This window comes from Topomyia yanbarensis, chromosome 1 (assembly GCF_030247195.1).
Source record: "Topomyia yanbarensis strain Yona2022 chromosome 1, ASM3024719v1, whole genome shotgun sequence".
In the NCBI taxonomy this organism is placed as follows: domain Eukaryota; kingdom Metazoa; phylum Arthropoda; class Insecta; order Diptera; family Culicidae; genus Topomyia; species Topomyia yanbarensis.
The window spans coordinates 180,290,552-180,305,488 of record NC_080670.1 but is presented as its reverse complement, the minus strand read 5'-3'; the positions used below and the strand labels follow the sequence as shown (position 1 = coordinate 180,305,488).

Below are 14,937 nucleotides of genomic sequence, written 5' to 3'. Positions count from 1 at the left end.
AACAACGAAACAAAGCTGCTGATGCCAATTTATACGCATTCCATCGATTGTAGGCCGAGTAATTAATAAATTAGTGAGGTACCCTCCTTAACATAGAGAAAAGAGGTACTTTACCCTATCTAAAGGGTGAGTCGTAACTACATAACTTTTTTCATACTAGACAAAAATGAACCAGTTTATCTTTAAAGTGTATTGTTTATATCCGCTACTTTGCTGTTGTCAGTGAAATTAAAATCTTGGTTGCCACATACTGTCTTGGAAAACCTGATGGATATACATCATTCAACCGTCTCAAGGGTCATCAAAAGTTTGCTGTGCATGACCTTTTTAAAACGGAAGAAGCTCTCGAAGTATCTGATTTTGCAGGCAATATGCACTTGCAGCAAACGTAACGAACCATTCGTGACCAAAGGCAAACTGGGTACCCCATAAAAATTGCTTTGGCCGTTATTGAGACAGCATGATAAAAAGCCGTTGTTTGGGCTGATTTGACGGCATGCCATACTTTTTCAAATCTATGTTGGAGTGGTATGTTTGGTTAGTTTTGTGCCGAAAGACATGAACCCACTATACAGTTTTGAGTTCCGCCCAACCGAAACCTATTGGAGCACGATGAAGCGCGAGCTTCGGAAGACCAAAAGAAAGGTGAAGGACGAAAAGGAGATGATTAGGAAGTCAACAAAAACAGTAAAAACGCACCGGAAAGGACTATATAAGCTCTGATGAAATTGTCGACCATTTGATTCAAACTCATCATAACATTTAACGACATATATAAGCTGAAATAAATACATATAGATATTCAACAACTGTAAAAATTTGGTTTAATTTCGAAAACTAGTCGCCGCAATTAATAACGACTCACCCTTTATATTTTTCTTCTAAATTTGACTTGAGTGAGAGTACTCATACCAGGCCAATCCACTTCAAGTATTCAAAATGCAATTGCAACTTTCTGATTCCGACTTTAATGACGTCCATCTCAATCAACAAGCTGTAATTTGGCCACACAATCGTACCCGAATGATTTTGCTACCTATTTTTAAATCCCCTTCCGTGGCAAATCTCAGCAGCAGATACTTCCGTTGTAAGCGAAACGACCCCACAAGAAGAGCACCACCCAAAATGATCCCGGAAACGTAAATCTCCTTCGCCAGTCTAATGTATCCAAATTGTGTATTCACACATAAAATCTCATTTCGGCGGAGAAGTAAGCCATGAAACGGCGAGGGTATATTTCCCGATTGACGTCATCAACTCGACCTACCCCTACCGGCACTTCAGCTACCCCTCTCCACCCGAAGGTCTGTCCTTGGATGAAACGCGCACACACCCCCCAGTGTGACGGAGGTTGCTGGGAGACATCGTAGGCAAAAAAAATGTTGCCTCCAAAACGTGTGTTTATTTGAGTTGCTACTACACCATCATCTCCGTGTCCGAATCGAATCGCCGAGGAATGGCGGGTAAGGCTAAGGGCATTGAGAGATCGGTCAGTTCGATATAGATTATTATTATTATTCCCGTGGTTCTGTTTTCCTATCTTTGGGAAAATTCGGCTCCCGGAGAGTGAGTGCTTCTTTTTGTTCTCCTGAATCCATCCGCTGGGGTGGTGTAGGGAATACAAACCTTTTTGTATGTTTTGGAGGTAGTGAGTACCGTTCTCCGCACTTAGTTCGTGCTGGGGTTCCGTAAATACATTTCAATAAGATTAATCAGAAATGTTTCGAAATACTTTTTGTCGATTAAATTTAATAGTTGAATTCATTTTCTTTTACAGGTAATTATGGAACAGTACATCATACACTAATCATACCAACCAAAGACAACATTTTACCGGCTCATAATAAGCAGCGCAATGTTCACAACGATAAGCATCATCATTGTTGCTTTATCACCGAACTGGAAAATATTACTGTAACTATAATGCCGCTAATTTGTACAGAGAAGATAACAATCATACACGAACAACCCTCTGAACATTATCATCTACCTCTATGTTCTCCACAACATCGTAAACTCCCACATGTTGTCATAAGTCAGTGCTGCGCCTGAAAACACGTTACGAGTTCAAAAACGCTTCCCTGTATTTTCGCTTATCTGAAACACGGAACTCACTCTCGCGGAGTGCCATCAACAAACAAACAAACTGCCGAACAGCAGGCTACTAACCAGCGAGAGCGATAAAGAGCTCATCACTCTCCTCGATCATTAGCCCACCCACATGAGGGAGAGACAGACACACGGGTCAGTCACACAACAGCATTGGAAGGAAAAATTTTCCTCAGTCGCACTCAGCACTCGGGACGGATACCAAGCAACGATTGATAACAGAACATAAGCGACCGTGTCACCCCCGCAATGGGCTGCTGAAATATATTCTCTTTGTGCATTTAGGTGAAGTTACAAGTGTTTTGTGTCCGCTAACGGGGAGGATTAGGGATAACCAAGAAAAAAAGATTGAAATGTGGAAGAAAAATCAGTAACTTCATCGGTCGACGCTAGAAAAAAATAGTAGTTGCAGCTACAAGTGATTAGATTAGAATTGGCTTTTTTTTCGAAACCTGTGAAGTAGTGATGAAGAGCGGAGAAGATTAATCAAACCTATATGTAAATGCAATTAGTGTAGAAGCAGCCTTGAAGAATCTTGGCATTTCTGCGTCGCCTTGACAATCCCAGGCTGCCCTAACCTAACCATGCGAATGAATAGGCCTTTAATTAGATTTGAATAATGTGCAAAGGAGAAGGATGAAAATTTCTCGCCTCATTGTGTTTGCGTTACATTCGCCAATTAAGGCTTCTTACTGGTCGCTCGCTCGCTCGTTCACCTAACAGGGTGCGATTAGGATTGTGCTAAATTGTTCACGCGCGTTGTGTCGTCGGAATCCATCGTAAAACAAATAAGTGTCTCCAGGAAAATATCATGGTCATTGCGTGACCGCTAGCCATTTGACAAATTCTCAGTGGCACCCAGTGTGTTTAGTGTTGAAGTAACGAGATTACATAAAACATTTACTGGCCGGAGTTGAAACAGCAGGTCGCAGCACGATTTAATCGCCGGAAATGGGACGAATGTAGCGGCAAAAAAGTTGAAGCTATCAGTTGTATCAGTCAGGCAGGCTTCGAACGTAAAAGGTTGGTCGACTAGTTTTTCATTTTTCTTTCCAGCGGGAATGTTTCGAGAAAATTTGAGTCTACAATGAAGAAATAGGACGACGGTGATAGTTTTTATACCATTCAGCTGCTGCCTTTTGAGTCATGGGTAACGAACCAGTCAATGGCTACTACAGCTGTCACTACTACGCTGTTTATTGGGGTTTTTCATTGAAAAACCCCGGGGCGGTGAATTGCACTGGTGTTGCATTTTCTAGTAGATGAGCAGTCCACTAGACGTGTTTCATTCCTACTTCTGCTAGAAAGTGCAAAACTAGTGCAATCCACTGGCCCGGTGTTTTTAATAAAAAACGACATATGAAACGTGCGAGCAGCATTTGTTGCGCAATGAAAGCAATCTGCTTAATGAAATCAAAACAAACATTGTCTCACGTCCGACTAGAGTCGATGACATTTGTGGTTGTTTTTATTTGAAGTTCACGCATCGTGCGGAAAACAACTGTTTAGTCCCGCAGGCTCTGAAATTCTGATTGATGAGCTCACAGTGAAATCGAAACTTGACAATGCGTTGTAGTGTTATTCCTTACGAAATATATTGGATTAGAAACATTTTGTGTGTGAAGGACACAAAGCTTTACAAGTAAAGTTCTATTGCTGATAAGCACATAGTGAAATCGATAAAAACTAACTAACTAAAAGCTAACGAGCCAATGCATTGCTTTTTGGAGAAAATTGGATGTAGCCATTTTGTGCGTGAATGGCACTTTTGTAAGTCAAGAATTTGCGTTTCGATCTTGTGTGGCTAAATCGACTTGGCCTCCAGATATTTTTTGCATCTGTTATATACTGCCGTTCTACGCATAATTGTCCCATGTTGCTTTTTGGTCATTTTCACTTTTTTTAACCAAACAGTCCTTTTTGATGTATATTTTCAGAAAACACATCCAAATCATAAAGTTTGTTCGAAGACTTCGTGAAAAAATACCAAGTCTGTTTGTCCCATTGTTGATATTCTACGCATAATTGTCCCACTAACAAAAATCCCAAAAAAGTGCGCAATAAAAAAATAAATACGTAGCGTTTAGTTAAGAAGTACATTACGCTAGATGTCGGGCACTGAAAAAAATGATGGAAAAATACAGGATCATTAAAAATGGCAGTGGCAATATTAATCACAGCAGTGAGAACAATCCTGTAAAGCTCTTCATTACTATCGACGCTTGCATAATATGGCGAACGCATCTAGGATAATGAGCCTATTTTCGCAATGTTTCTATTATCACGCTACCCATTTGAAGCCATTGGTTAGTGCAGCGTTTGCTATCTTTGTCCAACAAACTGGATCAAATGGTAGGGCGACAATTGGAGCACTCGATTGGAACTTTAGTTGCGATCAAACACTAGCATTTCATCGTTTTTAGGCCATTTGTGTTATTAGACTGGTTCTTAAGAACGAAGCAAGGTTGTGAATGCCAAATTAATGCACTCCATCGAGTGTAGGCAGAGTAATTAATGATCTTGTGAGGTACCCTTCTAAATAGTGTAAAAATAGGTACTTTACCCTATGTCCAATTTTGATAAAGCAACAAATCTCCCGAGTAACAGAAAAACTCACGACATACACTTTTGTAAAAAAATGAGTTCTGAGCATCATTTACATAGATCGTTATGGGACTGATATGCGTAGAACTTTCCGGTTTCCGCTCGATTTCTCGGCATAACAGTCCCACTTAACATTTTTCTTAAAAACTAACGTTAATTGAATCTCTATAATAAAAAAAACTGGACTGATTATAATGAAAACGATTGCCATGAACGCAATTTTGGACAATAAAGCTTTATTTGTTACACCGTATCCCTCCAGATGGCTAATACAATTTTCATCTTCAATCGCGTTTTTCTCAGTTGCCAGTTTTGCAACATGGGACAATTGGGCGTAGAACGGCAGTATAGACTTCGCTAAATCGGAAATTTGCTGCATTACTCCCTACAAATGCGACGACTCCGCTTTGTATACGCAGTCACAATAATTCCTGAGAACGTGAGAAAAACTGAGTCAACAACGTTGAATTGTCTGGAAGTTGAATAAAACACTTATGCTAAGTGGAAAATCCGATGATCTGCCCCAAAAGGAAAAAAATGCGAATCCGATGAAGAATGCGATGATTTAACAAACACAAAACTGATTCAAGATAATCAGAAAGTCGCAGAAAGCCTGAAATTGCTAGCTTTTTCATAGTCAAATCAATTTGTTTTCAAGATTTGTTTTTTTTTTGAATCGATGCAGTATTTGCAGTGTGGGTCATCAGCCTCGCCTTCGTTAGGAGGCAAGAGAGCATAACGGTTCGTTAAGGGTTGTGGCGTAGCTTTCTTTAATATTTCTGAGAAATAACGCTTGGAACGTCCCGCAAGAGAACGTTTTAGTTTATCCCTGCGTATTTTGTACGCGGGACATGCCAGGGTCTCATCCAGACTCTCTGCACAGTGAGGGCCTTTTCAACATTCCTTTTGTACGAATCATTCACGTGATTCTAGACACATTTTCCACAGTAGGCATTATTGGCTAGCTGTGTGACCCAGTTGTTTACACTTAGTACAATTCACGACCCGCGGTACAAATAGACGGACAGGCAAACGGACCTTGTGCAAGAGGATTCTGTTCGTTGAGGCGATTCCAGCCAAGGTCACCCGATAGAAATTTGATTGTGGGTATGTTTTCTTACCAAACCCAGCGACTAAGACTGAATGCAATTGCTGGCAATCAAGTATTTTCACCGGCTGAAGTAAGCGGTCTCTAAACCAGCCAACTCTCGCATGTCAAATTATCATCGTTGACGGCAGCTTCAATCTGTACCCTTACAGCTGGAATAAAAACACAATAGTCCCGCGTAAAGAGCTCACAGCAAACAATATCCTTAGCCTGCTTTGTTACACTTGTGATATTATGCCGACAAAAATTAAGCAACTATTTCTTGGAGTGCCGAATAAGCGCAACTGACTCGAATCGCTCTTGCTCTCTCACACACTTGATCTCGTTCGGTCGCACACACAATATCCAGGTTATCTCGAGCCGAGATACCATCCAAGTCAATGTGGCTGAGACAATGCTATTGAGTAGCTGTTCGTGCTGGAGTCGCGATTAATCTCGTGTAAGAAATTTGAGTGACATCAAAAAATAGAGTGTGATCCACAGGACGGTGTACCGCTTAATTGAAAAGGTAAATCGCTCACATTGATCACCGAACCAATATTAATTACTACACCCACAAGACAGCATCCAGCCGTGATCGCGCGGGGTTCAGATCTCACCACACCGCCACAGAACACTTGATAAGTTAAAAATTCTAGCCTTTCGCAAGCATGCTATTTATAGCTAACAGCTTTTAATGCACATTTTCTTGCATATCAAACGATAGCTGCCACAAAGGCTAGCCATATGAAAGGCACACGACACCGGTAAAAGATTGGCATCTTTACAATCGAAGGGAAAAAATCACACAATAGGTGAGAAAACCTAACCTTAAATGCTCAATTGCAAATTAGTCCTGTTTTGCGGTTTCAGTGCATTTCTCCGGTACAGACGAATCGGCGAGACAGTTCCAACCTGAGTCCTAAACAAGGCCTTCATCAGGTAATCAACTGGGCTATCAGTCTAATGATCGGAAATTGATTCCAGGTCTCCTGATCAGAGGGCCTTTTCTTTTTAGCTCTAAATCATCAAGTAGAGGCCGAGAAGCGTTAGCGCACGGGGTTGCCAATCGTCCCACGGCAGTCTCTAAGCTCCTGAATGGATGGTCGATGAAGGGCACATCTGACCCAAAGTGTACCCGTGATCGAGAGAGGAAGTGCCAATCTAACCATCGACAGGGGAGGTTAGCGTCGGTGCAGCAGTGCCACGCGGAACCATCGTGTGATCCTCAGTGGTGCATGAGAGTGTTGCGTAGCAGATCGACTGACCAGTGTAGTCTTACGTCGAGACATCGTCGCGTGACACGTGCACTTGCTCGGAGGCACATTTCTTAGGCAGCTGCGGCAACATATCAACAAAATAGTGCAACGGGTGCGACAAAGCAGGGAGGGAGGGAGCCATTGACACCGTTAACGCACGGGGTCAGCACCCGCCCAGCGGGAAAAGGCAGCAAATGTTACAAAAAGAAAGGTAAAGATCATATATCTTTAAAATGATTTCCCACGATGCAGTAGTCCAGCTCATATAGCTGGCTAACGTTTAATCTTCACTTCGTAAATAAAAGGTTGAGAAAAGCGAAATCGATACAAATCGTCTAATCGCACCGAGATTAAAAAACACCCAAACTGTCTGAGAGTCACGGTGCGAATCAGTTTTCATACATCGTTTTGTGTTGCATATGATTCGACCCACAACATACACTAGGTCACTTGAAAAGTTCAAAATTACTGTAGCACTGTGTTATTCACGTAATATTCATTTATACATCATTTTCAGTGTAACGATAACAATCAAATTGTGGGTGTTACAACAAGAGGTTATTACTGATGGCTTATTATCTCTCTTTCTACCATATGATAGGCCCATTAGTTTAGCATTTATTGCCTGGGTACACATATGTCAAAGAATCAATACGTTACCATACGATAGATCGAGACCACATACTTCAGTCAGTGAATATATATATTACAATGGCCGCCTCCTGTACGACCAAAACAAAACGACACACCGCCTCGATGCCTAGCTGTCATCTCCCTTGCAGCATAATCAGCAACCAATTCAACAGCAAGAGGAGAGCGGTGACCTACCTAAGCCCTATGTTATTTATACAGAAATAGAAACATAATTTTCACCTATCTAGACCAACAAAATCGTTCACAAAAGCTAAAACAAACAAAATTTACGAGAAAAAGGGAACGATCATAAGGAACAGCGGTGAGCATTATGTTACATAAACAATGCACTCTACGGAGAGAGTACGTACAAATAGGTATATTTCCACCCAGTGCTAAATTGTAACCCTGGCGGGTTACACAATTCAAACGGATATTCGAAATTTTGGTTTGAGTTTCAATTTGTTTTGGGCAATGTACAACACGTCTACAAAATTCGAAAGGCACCAAACAGGAGCGGCAACCAGAACACGGTTGTAAAACTACCACAAGGAAGCTAGTGCAAGTTTTGTCACAGAAACTTGCTTAGGAAAGGAGAAGAAATTCGCTACAAAACCCTTGTTTGGCAAGCGATCCACTGATGTGGCAAATATTAAGTTCCTCTTCATATCTGGGACCGTCAACGAACAAATCTTCGTGGTACACTCCAAAAGTGATTTCTGCTCTTTTTGATGATCTTTCACTATGTATGTCGTCTTAGAAAAGTACAGAAGCAATTATTTATTATTGAGGCCGTTATAAAGGCAAACGTTCATAAAATTCCAGGAAAAGTTTGAAAAATTCCCTTGTGCAAGTGTAATTGAAAGTTTACCCTACCTTTGACCGGAACCTGATAAAATGAGTCAAGGCTAGTGTCTTTGAGGATATTTGGAAAAGCTCAGATATTTTGTGTCCTATATTGCGTGTACAATTTTTTTTCGATTAGTCATAATTTTTGCAACGATATTTTTTTATGAACATGCGTGTACTGTGTTCCCATGCTTCAATCAGTTAATATATGGAGACAGTAGCGCTTTGCTCCCTCTAGTAATTATAATATCTTTTACTGCAACCCCATCGTAAAATGTTTACCTCCTGAATCATACCATCGCACTTGTGTTGGCTTCTAAAGCATACTGTAATAACAATTCGCATTTTCTTTCCAGGTGCAATTACATTAGAGCTAAATCTACCCGCACGTTTCAAAGATAAAACAGCGCTGCTAGGCTGTATATAAATATTTACACTATGCAAATGTATTGAAATTGATCATCATCCGCATGAACGATCCACCCAAGTCTACCGGAAGCGCGATCGGCGTCACGGTTGTTCGACTATTTTCTCGGTACCAGTTTCGTATAGAGCGACTTCCATACCGGTACTAAAAAGCTGAGTCAAATACAATGGGTATGATATGAGAGAATTTAAATAATCCATTGGGCGCTGTTAAGGGGATTCCATGAAAAACAAGCCGACCACAAAATATGACCATCGCAGATTCGAACAAAACTTTGCAGTCACGTTCGGTTTACGAATATCCATGAATTTCCCTGGTAATCGCATAATTTTGATACAAGAACAATTTTTCAAAAGGGCGTGCAAGAAAAATATATAAACTGAATAAATGTTAAATGTTAGTAGTTGTTTTGAACCAAATTTATAATACCTCATGAACTGCTATATTTTGGTTTTTTTTTCTATGAGTATTTTGATTTGAAATGGCATTTAGAATCAGATTGAATAAAAAATTGTATTTTTTGACTGCAGACAGTAGGGAGACACAGGGCTATTAAGACCGTGGAGGTAATTTATACCCCCTCGATTTCTCAGAAAACCGTGAAATTCTCTGACTATCGTACATATTCGTGTAAGTGCCATTCTGCATTTTTTTAAAAGGTATGTAACGTGTTTCATTTTTTTGCCATCCTTAAAACAAAAATCATTATAATGGTAAAATCGTGATTAAAGTGACAAATAAAAGTGAAAAAATGATATAACAGGTAGGTGTTTTGGAAAGCTTGAGGCCTCTATTTTATGGAATGAGTTTTGTTCCGATTCATGATCGTGCGAGCGGTGGGCTAGTGCTTGAGATCGCGGTTGTAATGTAAGGTGCTGAAGTGTTCACTTAATTACCGGAGTGTTTTAATATTGGCGAAATTGCGGGCGTGTGTGTGGATGATTGAAATTGGATGTTCGCGTTTGTGAGCAGGTTTGTGTTATCGCGAACGCTTGGGGCGTTTGTGCGTTTTGGATGGGAGAGATTGTGAGTGTATATGAGAGAATATGCAATTGATTGTGTTAGTGAGTGTCAGTATGAAACTAACTTAAGATATAGTGATTAAAAGGAAAAATAACATGCCGAATTAAAAAAAAATATGAAAAGAGATTAAGTAGAAGCGTATACGTTGACTCATATTTTTGGTATACATGAGTAGTGGAAAAGTAACTTAACAGAAGTAAAACAAAAATAGCCCGATGAAGCAGAAGAAAAAAACGGGAGGGATGTATTTAAAGTTGCTTATGTTTGGAAACATAACCTCTTTATTTGAAAGTTTGGTTCGCGTCGAAGATGGTTCTTCAACATTACTAGGCAGATTTTAAACATTTGACTTAATATGGTCCCAATACTTTAGTAAGCTCACTTAAATTTTAAATTTAATACATTGTGCAATTGAATGATGTTTACTTTAGATTTAGGTCGGAATTGATATGAACCCAATACTTTGGCTAATTCAATTAAGTTTTAAAACATTGTGCAAGTTGAATATTTAATTTCGATTATGTGTAATGAACCAACAACCATAGGAGTAAGCTTTAAAAATGTAGTCTGGAGTCCACCGCCAAGTCCACGCCAAGATACTTTTAATAAATCAGCAAGTGTCTTACAACTCAAAAACAAAATGAATGAAAATGCAATAAAAAATGATATCTCGTGTAAACCGACGGAACGGGGCAGATATTTGGTTTTCTACTAACTAATAAACAAAATTGATCATTAGAACTTGAATTCGCTAGAAAAATAGAACTTGTCCAGCTTTTTAAGAATTATATAGCGTGCTTAACCCTTTCATGTCCAACTTTTTTAGTGCATATAGCATTCCACAACTATTTTTTCTTGTTAATAGTAGAAATACGAAAAACTTTTTTCATAAAGATTGATACTTCCCTCGCCGTGTTAGAAGCTGGTAAATTTTTACCTTCTAATGCTCAATACAATTCTAGAGACGGCGCCGCACAGTGGCAGAACAAAAGGTGGACTAAAGTCCAAACTTTCACGTATCGGTTCAAATAGGACGATTTTAAGTAATTTTACTACTCTGAATTTGTTTTTGATATTAAAACATTTCAAAAATAAACGTTTACTATTCATTAGGGTGTCTCAAAAAATTTTTTTTTTTGAAATCGCTCTTAAAATTATATTAATTTTCGTGTGCAAAATTTTGAAGAAATTTTGAATTTCCGTTATGGTTATAAAAATAGAAATTAACTTTAATACTTATTAGAGTGGCTCAAAAGTATGTATTTTGTTTTTTATAATGATTTTTTTTTCAATAGTAGATTTGGTATTTATTTTCCATATTGAAACGAATTAATTGACATCTCATTATGGGGCTTTAGAAATGACTATTTTGCTTTTACATTACATTTTCTATCATTTTCAAAGCAAACATTTTGAGCGTTTCAGTGGAATGTTTAATTACATTCACTGATCAACAAGATGGTTAACTTTTTTTTCGTAGTGTGTTTAAGTTACTTATATTGCTTATTTCATATCTTAAATGAAAATGAATCCAAAACCCTTTTTAGTGTATATGGTTCATTTAAAAATTGTGTTATTTTATTTGGATAATATCGCATACCCTTAAGCTATATCAGTGCTATGCAAATTCGTATCAAATTAGTCTCACCAAACGACTAAAACTCAACTATATTCACTCTATTTGACATTATTGCGCAAGTTAGCAAGACATAGTTGCAGAAACATTTTATAATCTATTTCAGATGGTTGAAAATATTTACTGATTTCCAAACATTTTTAATACCTTTACCATCTAAAAACATACTTCCCACTCGGCTCCTTACTCTTGATCACCAGTAAAACCCTTGTAGATCATGCTCTCAATGATATTGGAAAGCTGTGCATGTATTCGTATCATTATTCTAGTTATAGAGTGATTATTCAAATTCAATATCAGTAATAACCATGCGTCTCCATTCACAGTTTTTTTTAATTTTGACTGTTTATCGCAAGTTTTCGCAAAACTGGTATATACTCATTTTAAAGAGAAAATTAAAAGCTTTTGAATGAGTATAAAAGTTCGAATTCAATAAAAATTCATGACAAACATTTATCTAAACACTAAACCAACTAGTGACTTATTTTTGGCAATTTTACGATGTAATTTTATTTCACGGATAATTTTAGTGAAGTATTACAATTCATAAAATCAACCATTTCTTTGAAAAATGAAAATAACCAGACGTAGTTCCTATGGTCTAATTATGCAAAAAGCACTTGAATTATGCCCTTAAAAAAGCTGCCAAAAATTCATTTTACGTTCAAATCACTTAAAATGTCGCAAAAATGTCTCTGATGGCTCAGCTGATAGGAGAAAAATACTAGCGAGAATATCGCATAACATTCATATATGGACTTAAGTCCGGGCTCGTCCCACTGTGCGCCGGGGGTTGAGTAGTAAGCGTGACCGCCACTCATTCCAGTTGGTCTGGGTTCAATCCCAGCCGAGGCCATTGAGATTTTTCTGAGGCGAAAGAATCTGTGGTCGCGTCTTCCTTCGGAAGGGAAGTAAATCCGTTGGTCCCCGTTCATAAGTTGATGGATCGATATCTAGTCCAGATAGTGAAGTCACAGCTGTGGTGTCGGTCATAAAGAAGTAGAATTCAAAGCGTCCTTGATGAAAAGTTTAACAGTAAAATGACATAAATATAATGATATTTTTAAAGAGCATCCCGATTCCCACAATTTCATACAATGTGCAATTTCCTAGCAATATAACATTTTAAATAATAAAGGCCGCTCCAATTCGCCCTTTCGTGCTGACTATGATAGAAAAGGACATTTCGCTTCCACCTACCATTGTATCGTGTGGAGCGAGGTTACATAACTACATAATCCGCTTATGGTATTGACGGTATGGGAAAAAGAAACTCTCGCTGCACTTTGCATGTTACTACAATGGAAACTCATTGCCAACGGTCCACGGGGAGCCATCAATGAACCATGCCCACGAGGAGTGCGCTGTAACGGATTTCATTTGAGGGCTGGTGTAACTTTTCCAATCAAGCATTATGCTTCGTTTTTTTTTCTATTGAACACAAACGCAATAAATTATTATAGCACAATCAGCATTCTCTGGGGGAATGCGATTTTTCAAAATAAGTTTGTTTATCATTTCGAACCTGTTAATGAACTGTAAAATATGTTGGTCTGATGTTAACAAGCACTGTGTGTTTATCCAAACAATGATATCAAATACGCCCACGCTCGCTTAACCGGGAACAGCGGGAGAATGAAAATAGATTAATGAGGAGTGTGGGGCTGAACACTAGATTCTGGAAATTTATTATCCCGCCTATGGCATGTGTATAATCCATCTCCCATTGTACGATATTGCGTATATGGAAGAAATTTATCATCACTCAATATTCATATTCGTAGAGTTAAACATTTTCAGCCCTGGAGATGGAAGGTGATAGCTCTACTGTGCATCCAATGATCCGTTTCAATAATGTAATTGACGACTAGAACAGTGGTAGATTGTCTATATCACATACGTTATAATGAAAATCTGGAAATTGATTTGTGCTGTTATATATTCTGCATAATTGTTTTAACAAACACGGAATTTTTTGATTTTTGATAAAATTAACTAAAATGCAATTTTTTCGGCTTTCTAGATGACATGCCTCTCCCTGGTGCAACCAGGTGAAGACCAAGCATCGTCATCCAGTGTACAAAGTGCAGGTACTTCATCAAAGGAAAAAAACGGATAATTGAATAATGTGATTGAGCGACCTTATAAAAAGCCAACACAGAAATGATGATAATTGAGGTCGGGCCGCCTGGTTGCTGTTGGATAGTGGTGTAGTGTAGTGGGTAGTTGCGGCGATGGTGACGATCCTTCAATCATAGGAAAGTGCAATTACAGCTACTGCACCACTCTGCGCTCTGATCGACCGGGCCGGGTTTGCAGCGCGATGTCGTGTACGACCAGGGATAGGGGCGAATAAATAATCGACATGAGGGAGTCTATTCAGGCAGTTGTATGCAAGAATGGGGCGCTGCCTAATGGGGTGCATGGTTGCTATCGGAATTACTGACTCGAATGTTGCGATTAAGGTAATCAAGACAATTGTTAAAAATGATGTTTACAGCTGTATCCGCCTTAATCGATTCCCCCTTTATTGTATTTATCTACGTAAATATATTTACTATTAGTATGCAGATTTTCAATTGCGAATGTTCTGTCAGAAATATTATTATAAAACTGTGTTTTTGGCCCAACAAAGCAGAAACCTATTTGCCATTTTCCTTTTTTTGTAGAACTCCTGTAAAGCCGATTTTATCGATTTTTTGCCCTTAATATGCGTATAATTACCTACCTAAATAGGTCAACATTGTTTCCCAATTAGCGACAGTAGGGACATTGCCAGGTTTGGATTATTGGATTATTATTGGATTATATGTTATGTATACTGTATCAGACATTCCCTTTCTCTGTCATGAGCCATCCCGCACTTTTGGTATTTCGACAGCTGTACAGTGTTGTCTTCATACGGCGGATCGACCTGACTTGGACCATTTCCAAGTTGTATATCAAGTGATGGCCGTTAATGTTTTCTTAATAAGCTATGTTTATTGTGCCAACTCATAAAAGAAAGATTAAGCAAAGTTAGCTTGTTCATATCGAACTTCTAAACGACCCTTTTGTATCAATGACATTCGATCTCTTCCGACCAATTGATCTCCGATCGGATGGCCCATTCGGCTTGAAAACATGCGCTTGTAAACAATGTATTTTCTTAAAGCTTTGAATACAACCTTGTGTGGCTAACACGCACTTGGCCTTGCGTACTTGACAGGATACTTGCTTGATTATTCTACTTTGAATAGGTTAATGAACAATAAGTTTAGCAGCCTATATAATGTTACCGTCGGTTCTGCCAAACCGATGAGACGAAGGC

At 38.8% G+C, this 14,937-nt stretch overlaps 1 protein-coding gene across 5 annotated transcripts in view; it reads left to right on the top strand.

Annotated features, from left to right (window-relative positions):
- Positions 1-14,937, top strand: part of LOC131683345 (protein retinal degeneration B) — a 111,496-nt gene that overhangs the window by 49,697 nt on the left and 46,862 nt on the right. For 3 of the 5 annotated variants that reach the window (XM_058965268.1, XM_058965230.1, XM_058965258.1), the window contains exon 2: positions 1,778-3,132. The exons of the other annotated variants lie outside the window; for them this stretch is intronic. The gene's annotated coding sequence lies outside the window, so the exon portion shown is untranslated. The remainder of the gene's footprint in view (positions 1-1,777; positions 3,133-14,937) is intronic. 5 annotated transcript variants of the gene reach the window in all.